We start from the raw sequence: 12,824 nt of genomic DNA on the forward strand, positions 1-12,824 counted from the left end.
GGGCTTCTCGTTCACTGCTGTGAACATCAGGGTAGCTGCCTGCAATTCCCCATCTTAGCCTCAGAGCTCATGTTAGGAGAGCTAGCCATGCACTTCTGTGTTCAGCCTTATGAAGAGTCCTGGGGATTTGAACTCACGTCCTCAAATGCTTGTGCAGCAAACTATTTACCTCCCGAGACACTTTTCCAGTCTTCAGTTTTCAACTTAAAATTTCAATACACCTCTGTCAACATTTGAGTGCCCCACCATGATCACGAACCTTGTTCTCCTTCTCCCTTTGCTGACGCTGCCATGTCAGCCTCACAGAGCTCTGTGACGTTCATCTATCCACAGTCACGCAGCATCAGCTCTCAGGAATCACTGTTTCCCTGTGAACTTCCCCAACCTCCTCCTCCCACTCAAACCTCTCTGGCCAGCGAGAGCCTGGCTCACACATACATATTCTTATTCCTCTTCAGCCCTTGTCATAACAACCTTCTCTGAAGCCACACCATTCTCCTCCTTGTCCCTGTAACTTGCTCTTAAACCTCCTATAGATAGGACCTCAAATTTCCTATTTATCTGTTAAATCAGAGTTAAGAATGCCTTTTAGAAAATAATTTTGTCCCTGGACAAAGAGGCAGCAATGACTGAGGGCAGAATGTCAAAAACAAATCATGTACTTGGGGGGATGACACCAATATCTCAGAATAGTGATGCAGACCCAATGTTTTTACTGCCATCTCATAGATTTGATTTGGGATCTTTCTACACAGGCTATCCCTACCACATCCAGCTTTGACTTCTGAGTGCTCTCCAAAGGATTTCCTAAAATCTTTTTGGTTTCTTCAGTCTCTCCTTGGACACATATTGGCAACCCTGGCCAGAGAATCAGATAGGAGATGTTTTTACCCCCCACCCCCACCCCCAGGGAACCAACAGTCCTATAGACTCCCTCCCTCACCCAATCCCTTGGTCTCACCTGCCAACATGAGGCAGTCTCTGCCCGGAAATCCACTGGCCTCTGCAGCCAGAGAATCAAGTAGGTTATGTTCACCCTCCTCCCCACGCTCCCATTCGATGCCCTACTCTCAGTCCCAGTCAGTTAGCAGACCATTTATAGGGGTCCATCTTCTCTCTCTTCTTCCTTTACCTGTGGACTCCACAGATGCTCATGGAAGAGCCAGCCTTCCTCCCTCCTCCTGAGGACTCCCACAACTCTCCCCTTAAGCCCATCCCCATTTCTGCTTGTTAGCTCCTAATAACTGGAAAAAAATTCTACCCAGAATCCCCAGTGGTCACATCAGGCAGGGACTCAGAAGTACTTCCTACCAGGCAACCCATAGGCTCCTAAGATCTAGAGAGCACAAGAAACCAAAGAATAGTTTGGGCTCAGGCTCTGTACCCAGTCCCACAACACCCAGAGGAAGCCCGACTCCCAGGTACTCAGATGCTCAGGATCAGAGGTGAGGAGGCCACAACATCTGCCCCAACCCCTGAAGTAACTGGGATCCCAGGATCCAGGGACACAGGAACCCCTACCCAGTCATGGGCACCAATCCCTTCTGGTCTGAACCAGTGCCCTGAGAAGACCTTGGGCACTGACTCCACACCCAGTTCCACAATAACCAGAGGAAGCTGGAATCCCAGGTGCTCTAACACACCGAGAATCCGAGGTGCTCTGAGACGCCCAAGATCACAGGATCACAGAGGAAGCTCAACTCCTAGGAGATTGAACACAACCAGGATCTCAGGATCAAGGATCCCAGAATCATAGGATCAGAGAGACAGCTGGATGCTGAGGAGTTCTGACACAACCAGGTTCATGGGAGGGACAGGCTGCAGTCAGAGAACACAAGGGCAGGTAACACTAGAGATAACCAGATGGTGAGAGACAAGTGCAAGAACCTAAGCAACAGAAACCATGGTGACCTGGCATCATCAGAACCCAGTTCTCCCACCACAGCAAGTCCTGGATACCCCAACACACCAGAAAAGCAAGATTGGGATTTAAAATCACATCTCATGATGATTATAGAGGACTTTAAGAAGGACATAAATAACTCCCTTGAAGGAATACAGGACAACATAGGTAAACAGGTAGAAGCCATTAAAGAGTAAACACAAAAAAAATCAACCAAACAGGAGAAGGAATTGAATAAAACCATCCAGGATCTAAAACTGGAAATAGAAACAATAAAGAAATCACAAAGGGAGACAACCCTGGATATAGAAAACCTAGGGAAGAAATCAGGAGTCACAGATGCAAGCATCACCAACAGAATACAGGAGATAGAGGAGAGAATCTCAGGGACAGAAGATACCACAGAAAACACTGGCACAATTGTCACAGAAAATGCAAAATGCAAAAAACTCCTAACCCAAAACATCCAGGAAATCCAGGACACAATGAGAAGACCAAAACTAAGGACAATAGGTGTAGAAGAGAGCGAAGATTAGCAACTTAAAGGGCCAGTAAATAACTTTTAAAAAAAATTAAAGAAGAAAACTTCTCTAACTTAAATAGATGCCCATAAACATACAAGAAGCCTACAGAACTCCAAATAGACTAGACCAGAAAAGAAATTCCTCTTGTTGCATAATAGTCAAAAGACCAAATGCACAAAAGAAAGAAAGGATATTAAAAGTAGTAAGGGAAAAAGGTCAAGTAATATATAAAGGCAGACCTATCAGAATTCTACCAGACTCCTCAGCAGAGACTATGAGAGCCAGAAAATTCTGGACAGATGTCACACAGAGCCTAACAGAAAACAAATGCCAGCCCATGCCATCATATAAGGTAAAACTCTCAATTAACATAGATGGAGAAACCAAGATGTTCTATGACAAAACCAAATTTATACAATATCTTCACACAAATCCAGTCCTACAAAGGATAATAGATGGAAAAATACAATACAAGGAGGGAAACTACACCCTAGAAAAAGCAAAAAAGTAATCTATAACAAGCCCAAAAGAAGACAGTCACACAAACATAATTCTACCTCTAACAACAAAAACAAAAGAAAGCAATAATCATTTTCCTTACTATCTCTTAACATCAATGGACGCAATTCCCCAATAAAAAGACATAGATTAACTGACTGGATACATAAACAGGACACAGCATTTTGCTGCACACAGGAAACGTACCTCAGTGACAAAGATAGACACTACTTCTGAGTAAAAGGCTGGAAAACATTTTTCCAAGAAAATGGTCCCAAGAAACAAACGAGTAGCCCTTCTAATATCTAATAAAATTGTCTTTCAACCAGTAGTTATTAAAAAACAAAAACAAGGAAGGACACTTTATACTGAAATAAAAAATCAGCCAAGATAAACTTTCAATTCTGAACATCTATGCTCCAAATGCAAGGGTACCCACATCCTTAAAAGAAACTTTATTAAAGCTCAAAGCTCACATAACACCTCACACAATAATTGTGGGAGACTTCAACACCCCACTCTCATCAATGGACAGATCATAGAAATAGAAACTGAACAACGACACAGTGAAACTAACAGAAGTTATGAACCAAATGGATTTAACAGATATCTATAGAACATTTCATCCTAAAAGAAAAGAAGGTATATTCAGCAATTCATGGTACCTTCTCCAAAACTGACCATATAATCAGTCACAAAACAGGCCTCAACAGATACAAGAATATTGAAATAATCCCTTGCATCCTATCAGATCACCACAGACTAAGGCTGGACTTCAGTAACAACAAAAACAACAGAAAGTCAACATATACATGGAAGATGAACAATGCTTTAGTCAAAGATAACTTGGTCAAGAAAGAAATAAAGAAGGAAAGTAAAGACTTTTAAGAATTTAATAAAAATGAAGGCACAACATACCTAAACTTATGGGACACAATGAAATGAGTGCTAAGAGAAAAACTCATAGCTCTGAGTGCCTCCAAAAAGAAACTGGAAAGCGTATATTAGCAGCTTGACAGCACATCTGAAAGCTCTAGAACAAAAAGAAGCAAATACAACCAAGAGGAATAGACAGCAGGAAATAATCAAACTCAGGGCTTAAAATCAACCAAGTAGAAACAAAAAGAACTATACAAAGAATCAACAAAACCAGGAGCTGCTTCTTTGAGAATATCAACATGATAGATGAACCCTTAGCCGGACTAACAAGAAGGCACAGAGACAGTATCCAAATTAACAAAATCAGAAATGAAAAGGGAGATATAACAACAGAAACTGAGGAAATTAAAAAAATTATCAGATCCTACTACAAATGCCTATACTCAAAGAAACTGGAAAATCTGGATGACATGGATAATTTTCTAGACAGATACCAGGTACCAAAGTTAAATCAGGATGAGATAAACCATCTAAACTGTCCCAAAACCCCTAAAGAAATAGAAGCAGTCATTAAAAGTCTCCCAACCAAAAAAAGTCCAGGGCCAGATGGGTTTAGTGCAGAATTCTATCAGACCTTCAAAGACCTAATTCCAATATACCTCAAACTATTCCACAAAATAGAAACAGAGGGAACACTACCCCATTGGTTCTATGAAGCCACAATTACGCTTATACCTAAACCACACAAAGAACCAACAAAGAAAGATAATATCAAACCAATTTCCCTTATGAATATCAATGCAAAAATACTCAATAAAATTCTCACAAACTGAATCCAAGAACACATCAAAACAATCATCCATCATGATCAGGTAGGCTTCATCCCAGGGATGTGGGGATAGTTCAAAATATGAAAATCCATCAACATAATCCACTATATAAACAAACTCAAAGAAAAAAACCACATGATCATATCATTAGATGCTGAGAAAGCATTTGACAAAATTCAACACCCTTTCATGATAAAAGTCTTGAAAACATCAGGAATTCAAGGCCCATACCTAAATATAATAAAAGCCATATACAGAAAACCAGTAGCCAACATCAAACTAAATGGAGAGAAACTTGAAGCAATCCCATTAAAATCAGGGACTAGACAAGGCTGCCAACTCTCTCCCTACCTATTCAATATAATACTTGAAGTCCTAGCCAGACCAATCAGACAGCAAAAACAGGTCAAAGGGATACAAATTGGAAAGGAAGGAGTCAACAGATGACATGATAGTATACTTAAGTGACACCAAAAACTCCACCAGAGAACTACTAAAGCTGATAAACAACTTCAGCAAAGTGGCTGAACATAAAATTAACTCAAACAAATCAGTAGCCTTCCTCTACTCAAGGATAAACAGGTTGAAAAGAAAATTAGGGAAATGATACCCTTCACAATAGTCACGAATAATATAAAATGCCTTGGTGTGACTCAAACTAAGCATGTATGACAAAAACTTCAAATCTCTGAAGAAAGAAACTGAAGATCTCAGAAGATGGAAAGATCTCCCATGCTCATGGATTGGCAGGATTAATATAGTAATTCTATATCTTGCCAAAAGCAATCTACAGATCCAATGCAATTCCCATCAAAATTCCAACTCAATTCTTCATAGAGTTAGAAAGAGCAATTTGCAAATTCATTTGGAATAACAAATCCCAGTGTAGGATGATGTCATACAGTTGAAGGCAGATACAAGATAGAACGGGGCCTGTCATTGGACGAGAAGGAAAGATGGGCGGGAAAAAAGTCTGAGGGAAGAGGAGGAGACTGGACTGGAAGGAGACTGGAGAAGAAGCTGCCGAGAGAACATGGAGGCAGATGTTAAGATTCCACTCTGTACCTTTACAGGTTATGAATGTTCCTAAGGGACGGCTGAGTATAGGGCTTTGTATGTTCAGGTGGGCAATTAAATCTTATCAATGGGATCAGAGGTTATTGTGTTGTGTGTTCTTTCTTGTGGTGAATTAAGTTTTTTTTTTTTTTTTTTGTTTTGGTTCTTTTTTTCGGAGCTGGGGACCGAACCCAGGGCCTTGCGCTTCCTAGGCAAGCGCTCTACCACTGAGCTAAATCCCCAGCCCCGTGAATTAAGTTTAAGAGAGTATGTGGCAGCTGGGACACTCAGCCGCCACGGAACTGAGATGTCTATTTCTGGCATGGAAACCTGCCTTGGGAACTGGATGGGTAGAGAGACTGTTGCCAGGCTCAGAGAGAGGCCATCGGCAGTGTGATATGGGATGGAGCAAAGCAGGTGAGAGGCTTTGCTGACTGAGATGACGATATTTACCGGATGTCTTGGGGCACTGTGGTGTGGGATCCAGTGTGAGGTAAAAGACAGCCATTTCTTATAATTTCACAGCAACAACCCAGGATAGCAAAAAGTATCCTCAACAATAACCTCTGAGAATCGCCATCCTTGACCTCAGCTGTATTACAGAGCAATAGCGATGTGTAGGTGTGGTACTGGTACAGAGACAGGCAGGTAGACCAGTGCAATAGAATTGAAGACCCAGAAACGAACCGACACACCTATGGTCACTTGATCTTTGACAAAAGAGCTAAAACCATCCAGTGTGGGGGGAAAAAACAAAAATGCCCAACCAAAACAGCATTTTCAACAAATGGTGCTGGTTCAACTGGAGGTCAGTATGTAGAAGAATGCAAATTGGCCCATTCTTACTGCCTTGTACAAAGCTCAAGTCCAATTGGATCAATGACCTCCACATAAAACCAGATACATGCAAACTAACAGAAAAAAAAAAAGTGGGGAAGAGTCTCGATCACATGGGCACTGGAGAAAATTTCCTGAACAAAACACCAATGGATTATGCTCTAAGATCAAGAATTGACAAATGGGACCTCATAACATTGCAAAGCTTCTGTAAGGCAAAGGACACTGTCAATAGAACAAGACGGCAACCAACAGATTGGGAACAGATCTTTTCCAAACCTACACTCAATACAGGGCTAATATCCAATATATACAAAGAACTCAAGAAGTTAGACTCCAGAGAATCAAATAACCCTATTAAAAATGGGGTACAGAGCTAAACAAAGAATTCTCAACTGAGGAATCTTGAATGGCTGAGAAGCACCTAAAGAAATGTTCAACATCCCTAGTCATCAGGGAAATGCAAATCAAAACAACTCTGAAATTCCACCTCACACCAGTCAAAATGGTTACAATCAAAAACTTAGGTGACAGCAGATGCTGGAGAGGATGTGGAGAAAGAGGAACACTCCTCCGTTGTTGGTGGGATTGCAAGCTGGTACAACCATTCTGGAAATCAGTCTGGAGGTATCTCAGAAAATTGGACATTCCATTACCTGAGGACCCAGCTATACCACTCCTGGGCATACACCCAAAAGATGCTCCAACATATAACAAGGACACATGCTCCACTATGTTCATAGAAGCCTTATTTATAATAGCCAGAAGCTGGAAAGAACTCAGATGTCCTTCAACAGAGGAATGGATACAGAAAATGTGGTACATCTACACAATGGAGTACTACTCAGCTATTAAAAACAATGACTTTATGAAATTCATAGGCAAATGGATGGAACTAGAAAATATCATCCTGAGTGAGGTAACCCAATCATAATAGAACACATATGGTATGCACTTACTGACAAGTTGGACATTAGCCCAAAAGCCCAGAATACCCAAGATATAATTTACAGACCACATGAATGAAACTCAAGAAGAAGAAAGATAGAAGTATGGATGGATCCTTCAGTACTTCTTAGAAGGGGGAACAAAATAATCACAGGAGGAAATAGGGAGACAAAGTGTGGAGCAGAGACAGAAGGAAAGGCTATCCAGAGACAGCCACACATGGGATCCATCCCACATGCAGTCACCAAACCCAGTCACTACTGGGGATGCCAAGAGGTGCATGCTGACAGGAGCCTGACATAGATGTCTCCTGTGAGGCTCTGCCAGAACCTGCCAAATATAGAGGTGGATGCTCGAAGCCAACCATTGGACTGAGAATGGGGTCCAAAATGGAGAAGTTAGAGAAGGGACAGGGTTAACTGAGGGGGTTTGCAACTACATAAGAAGAACAACAATGTCAACCAATCAGACACCCCAGAGCTCCCAGGGACTAAACCACCAACCAAAGAGAACACAGGGAATGAGGAATGGCTCCAGCTGCATATGTAGAAGAGGATGACCTTGTCGGGCATCAGTGGGAGGAGAGGCCCTTGGTCCTGTGAAGGCTCAATGCCCCCATGTAGGGGAAAGCCAGGGTGGGGAGGTAGGAGGGAGTGGATAGGCGGGTAGGGGAGCATCCTCTTGGAGGCAGGTGGTGGGAGGGTTGGATGGGGGTAGTTACAGGAGGGGAAACCAGGAAAGGGGATAACATTTGAAATGTAAATAAAAACATCCAATAAAAGAAACCAAAGAACTGACCACCCATCCAACAAAGAAAAATGCAGCTATTAATACCTAGAATTACTATCATCCCAAACCCAGATGATTAAATGCCAAAGTAATAACACAGTACCAGCCAGGACAACATGTCTCCACCAGAGCCCAGCAATACAGAATCCAACTTGAGAGAAAACTGCAAATAAAACAAACTAGGGACTTACACAGGAAGCTCTGAGGCCTCATCAACAAAATACAAGAGATGGAAGAGAGACTCCCAGACTTTCCTTGGTCAATGGAAATTTCAATTCTAAAAGAATTATCCAGAAACAAAATATCCAGGAGATCTGGGACTCTATAACAAGACCATATCTAAGAATAATAAGAATAGAAGATGGAGAAGAAACTCAGGTCAAGGCCCACAAAATATTTTCAATAAACATCACTGAAAGTATCAAGGTATGAGAAGCTTACAGAACACCAACTAGAATATTAAAAACTGCAAGAGAAAGAGACAATGGCAGAACTATTAGAGTTATACCTGACTCTTCAATGGAGACTCTAGAAACCAGAAGGACATGAACAGATGTTCTAAGTACTTACTCTGAGACAGATGCCAGCCCAGATTACAATACCCAGCAAAATTTCTATCACAATAGACGGAGAAAGAAAGACACTCCATACCAAAAGCAAATTCAAGCAGTATCATTTATAAATGCAGCTTGGCAGACAGCTTCAGAGCCTGAAGATGTTAACCATGTCCAAGAAAACACAAGGAATAAAAAATCACACCAGCAAATCCAAAGGAGGAGGAAGAAAACTCCATCAGAACAACAAAATAACAAACGGGTCACTGACAGTTCTGGACACCAATGGTTTCCATTCCACAGTAAAAGGACACAAGCCAACAAATTAGATACAATAACAACAGGACCCATTCTGCTGCTGCATCCACGAAACACACTTTGCATCCAGGATAGGTATCACCTTAGGATGAAAGAATGGAAAAAGAGATTCTAAGCAAGTAGACCCAAGAAACAAGCCGTTATAGCCATTTTAATACCTGACAAAATAGACTTCAAACCAAAACTAATCAGAGATAGAAAAGGACACTACATATTCAAAGGAAAAATCCACCAAGAGGATATTGCAATTCTAAACATCTGTGCACCAAACACAGGCACCCAAGATCATACAGTACACTACTCCAGCTCAGATCACATACTGACCTCAACAGGGACAGTGAGAGGCTTCAGTCCCCACTCTTGCCAATAGACAGGTCATCCAGACAAACTAAACAGAGAAATGCAGGAGCTAACATGTCATAAACCAAACGGACCTAACATATTTATAGACCATTCCACCCAAACACAAAGAATATAATTTCTTCTTAGCAGCTTGTGAACTTTCTAAAACTGACTACACATTGGACACAAAGCAAGTCTCAACAGATATCAGAAATTGAAATAATACCCCATATTCTATCTGATCCCCACAGATTAAAGCTGGATATTCACAACAGAAATGACAGAAATTTGACAGTTTAGAATTGAATATTTTCATTCAACATACAACATACCCAAACTTGTGGTACACAATGGTGGTTCTAAGAGGCAAATTCGGAGCACTAAGAGTGTGTGTGTGTGTGTGTGTGTGTGTGTGTGTGTGTGTGTGTACATATCAGAGATCTTACACGACACACCAGAGAGTTCTAAAACAAAAGGAAGAAATAATATCCCGAAAGAATAGAGGAAAAGAAATAATCAAACTCAGGTCTGAAATCAATAATATAGAAACACCAACAAAAACAATACAAAGAATCAAGGAAACAAAAAGGGGGTTCATTGAGAAATCATTTAAGAGTAACAAACCCTTAGCCAAATTTACTAAAAGGCAGAGAGAGACTATCCAAATTAACAAAATTAGAGATGACCTGGGGACATAACAACAGACACCAAGGAAATCCTGAGAATTGTAAAGACATACTTCAAAGTTCTGTGCTCCATCACACTGGAAAATATAGCAAAGATGGATAACTTTCTTGATACATACCACTTACCAAAAAGATCAGATAAGCAAAGTAAACAGACCTATAACTCCTAGTGAGATGGGAGTAGGAATTAAATCTCCCAACCAAAGAGAGTTCAGAGCCAGATGGTTTTAGCGCAGAATTCTTCCAGAATACTGATATTCCTCAAATTATTTCACAAAACGGCAACATGAGGAACATTGCCCAATTCATTTTATGAGGCCAAAGTTATTCTGATACCTAAGCCACACTAAGACCCAACAAAGAAAATAGAATTACAAATCAATTTCATCTATGAACAAAGATGCAAAACTTCTCAGTAAAACACTTGCAAACTGACTACAAGAACACATAAAAATACCATCCACCACGGTCAAGTAGGCGTCATCCCAGAGATGCAGGGATCCTGCAACTATGTAAATTGGTAAGTATAATCCACAATATTAAGAAATTCAGGAAAGGCTTTTGGCAAAATATAACACCTCATCATGATAAAAGTTCCCTGAAGGGGAAAAAAAAAACCCCTAGGATACGAGGGACAGACCTCAACACAGTAAAGAATTCACAGCTGACATCAACCTAAATGGAATGCCACTAAAATCCATTTTCAATAAATTTTGGTCCACCCACCAGGGACCTATGCTCATTTAATACCAGCTCCAGCACGAACCACTGACTGTCAGTGTAACCCTCTCCCAAACTGTGGCCTCTGGCCCCTTCCCTGTACACCTGACATAAAGTGAAGAAATGCAGAGTCACATAGAACAGGTGAGGCTGAGGAAGACACAGCACCTCTGGTCCGAACTGCTTCTTATGTGAAACTAAAACATTTAGGGTGGTGATTACACTACTTTATATCAAGCAGAGTGCCTAACAAATATGGTTGCCCCACAAACATTAACTCTGAAATTTCTTCCTGATTCGATGGTTAAAAACCGGAAAAAATTAGAGGTACCGGAGAAACTTAAAATAAAAAAGTTGTCATCAATGCTTCATTTACCGGGCTTAAAATGTCTGGGGGGAGGAGCAGGATTCCAGTGACAACTGCTGGGTGAGGCGATCCCTGTCTCCCTCTCAGCGCTCAGCTCACAGACCTCTTTCCACCCAACTTTACTCATACTTAAAACTTCATGTGCTCGGGATAGGTACATCAGTGGTGGAGTGTATTCCAAGCTGCTTTAGAAGCCATATTTCCTCTGTAAGCTCACAAATAAAGCTTACTGCAGTAATAGTTTTAAAGTAGCATGTGTTTTAATCTTTCCCGTCACAAGGCCATTATATACTTAATGTAGAAACCCACATTAGCAGAAGGCAGCAGAACACAGCAGTGGGCTGAGAAGGAAGCTATGGAGGATCTCCAGAGCCCATCTGTCCCTCAGAACACCTGAGACCTTTGAACTACTTGATTGGAAACGCAGGTTAGAGTGATCCTCCTCCGAGGTCCTGTCAGATGAGCGATGAGCCCAAGCTATCCAGGGATGCAATTAACTGGGTTCCTAAAGACGGAGGAAGGGAAGCAGGGAAGCTGGTTCTGAAAGGGGTCTTACTGCTGGAGTCTGATTCTTTTGACTTGGCCAACGGACCTACTGTGCGGTCAGTGTGAAGATTCAAAGGCGTCCCTGTGGAGGTTTCTCATTTTCTGAAGTGTCCATTGGCATCCAGAAGAAAGGACCCAGAGCGCCTGGCACAGGACAGTACATTAAAGCATTCGAGGAAAGAACACCTTCCCATCGTTCTGCAGGCTGGACTGATCTCTGATGCTGGAATAATTGCTTCCTCACATTTTAATGAAGGTCCTGATGTGGACAAAAGGACTCTAGGAATGATGGACAACTTGTTCCACGATGAGCTTAGCAGAGGCAACAGTAATTAGCACAACAAGCTTGCAAGTTCAGCATGTAGCCTGGGTTTCACCGAGATAACACATCTCATACTGCCAAGTTTTTAGACACAGCACATTAAACAAACAACTCAGTTACTGCTTAATTCCTTGTAGAAATATTGTACCTCAAAGCAGAAAATGCCCAAGTAGGTTGGTTTGGTGGCTTTAATAGCTTATACTAAGAAGAAATGAAACATAAAAACTCAATATATGAGAATCTAAATCCTTTATGTTCAGTCACTCCTGTAGGGAATGGAGAAAGCCTTGTGTGTATTTGTGTGTTTTTAAGTGCACTCGTGCACATGCTTTGTGTGTTTATAAGTGCACACGCGCACATGCAGGGGTATGAATTTTTGGTGTTGAGATGGCATGGCTATGACAAAGACCCCACACCTCATGGAAAAAATGGTAAACTCCGACCCCCTCTACCTCCAGGTGAGGCTTGGAAGGAAACAGCAAAGCCTTCCCTTCTGGCCTGTATGTGTAGAGAATGTCCTGAAGACTGCTCCTGTGGAGATGAGCTGAACCTGTGTCCCGAATCAAGCTGTACAACAGACTCTACCTCCACACATGCAACAGCCCTGCCTCTGTATCATAAACACGCTAAGCTGCGGTGTGCGAGCTTCAGGGTGCTCTGGCTTCTCCAACAGAGAACCCAGTCCACCCAACCCCAGCTGCTTCT

At 41.7% G+C, this 12,824-nt stretch overlaps 1 protein-coding gene across 5 annotated transcripts in view; it reads right to left on the reverse strand.

The window, feature by feature from the left end:
• The window catches only part of Slc10a7 (solute carrier family 10, member 7), a 224,314-nt gene that overhangs the window by 47,384 nt on the left and 164,106 nt on the right, over positions 1-12,824 (reverse strand). The window lies entirely within an intron of this gene.

The sequence above is a fragment of the Rattus norvegicus genome, chromosome 19, assembly GCF_036323735.1.
Source record: "Rattus norvegicus strain BN/NHsdMcwi chromosome 19, GRCr8, whole genome shotgun sequence".
Taxonomy (NCBI): domain Eukaryota; kingdom Metazoa; phylum Chordata; class Mammalia; order Rodentia; family Muridae; genus Rattus; species Rattus norvegicus.